General features: G+C 43.2%; 1 protein-coding gene across 1 annotated transcript in view; it reads right to left on the bottom strand.

Annotated features, from left to right (window-relative positions):
• Positions 1 to 1,466, bottom strand: part of POLA2 (DNA polymerase alpha 2, accessory subunit) — a 36,801-nt gene that overhangs the window by 26,363 nt on the left and 8,972 nt on the right. The window lies entirely within an intron of this gene.

Below are 1,466 nucleotides of genomic sequence, written 5' to 3'. Positions count from 1 at the left end.
CTCCGCCTCCCAAGTAGCTGGGACCACAGGCGCCCGCCACAACGCCCAGCCATTTTTTGGTTGCAGCCGTCATTGTTGTTTGGCAGGTCCGGGCTGGGGATTCGAACCCACTACCTTAGGTGTACGTGGTTGGCACCCCAGCCAGTTGAGCCCCAGGTGCCGAGCCTCAACTTTTTTTTAAAAATCAAACTATATATTCAACTTTATAGCACAGATACAACTGTCTCCAAGACCTGACAAATACTGTCTATACAGGAAAGGCCAATGTTCCCACTTTGATTCTTTCATCATGCTGCCGTTGATGCATGGCCTACCAATGACTGAACATTTCCATGGGATCCTTACTGTTCTAAGCATTTTACATATCTCTAGCCCAGGCACATAGTGTCTCCTTTGAGCTTCAGACACATATTTCAAATTGTTGGCTCAACATTTCAATCCAACTCATTTAGTGTAGATTCCATAGTCACAAACTTAGATTCATAATTTAGCTTCCTAAGTACTTCCCAAGCAAGAACAGGTATCCTAAGTATGGTATATATTTCAGTTATTGGAACAGTTATCTATTTCAACAGTAAATTAAGTAAATTTGCATCTGGCTTTACCATCAATCTACTGAGTGGTGAGTTACCATGACTTAGTCTTCAAGAATATGATCAAATTTGGGTCCATAGATAAATCAGATAAATTCCAGATCTGTGAAGCTGTCCACTAGATAAAAATAGTGGTGGTCCAATTGATACTATAATTCTGTGAGATTCTAACTAGAGAGCCAACTGACCGCTCTCATTCAGAGGTCCTTCTACAACTATTAATATGTCAGACACTGGGAAGACAATGAATAAAGCAGTTTTCATCCTCAAAGAGCTCTCATTCTAATGAAAGGAAGACAGACTAAAACAAAGAAGTAAATATATAACATGTCAGGTTGCAATAAATAAAGTAAGACTATAAAACAAAAGAAAGGAAGAGGGGGTTTGTTATTTTAGGCAGGTGTTCTTTCTAGCAAGGAGACATATGAAGTGAACACATGCTTGGCATGGCAGAAGTGACAGTGAGGGGGAGCCTGGAAATAGAAAAGAAGCAAAGCCAGTGGGGAGAGTTCTGAGCACAAAAACCTGATCTGACTTTCATTTCAAAGGAGCACTTTGGCTGCTGTGTAGAGAGTTCATTAGAGGTGGACAAGCCAGAAAGAAGCAAAAGGACCAGTTGGGAGGTTCTCCCAATCATGCAAAAGGAGACAGTAATACCATGGACCTGATGGTGGCAGAGGAGGGATGAGAGATGGCCAGATCCTGGAAGGAGAACTGATGGGACTGGCACCTAAGTTAGATGTGGGGTGTGAGATATAAAGAAGATTCAGGCTCGGCGCCTGTGGCTCAAGTGGCTAAGGCACCAGCCACATACACCTAAGGTGGCAGGTTCAAATCCCCAGCCCGGGCCTGCCAAACAACAATGATGGCTGC

This window comes from Otolemur garnettii, unplaced genomic scaffold, assembly GCF_000181295.1.
Source record: "Otolemur garnettii isolate 467f Iridium unplaced genomic scaffold, OtoGar3 scaffold00140, whole genome shotgun sequence".
Lineage (NCBI taxonomy): Eukaryota > Metazoa > Chordata > Mammalia > Primates > Galagidae > Otolemur > Otolemur garnettii.
The sequence above is the reverse complement of the archived record's forward strand: the minus strand, read 5'-3'. Positions and strand labels throughout refer to the sequence as shown.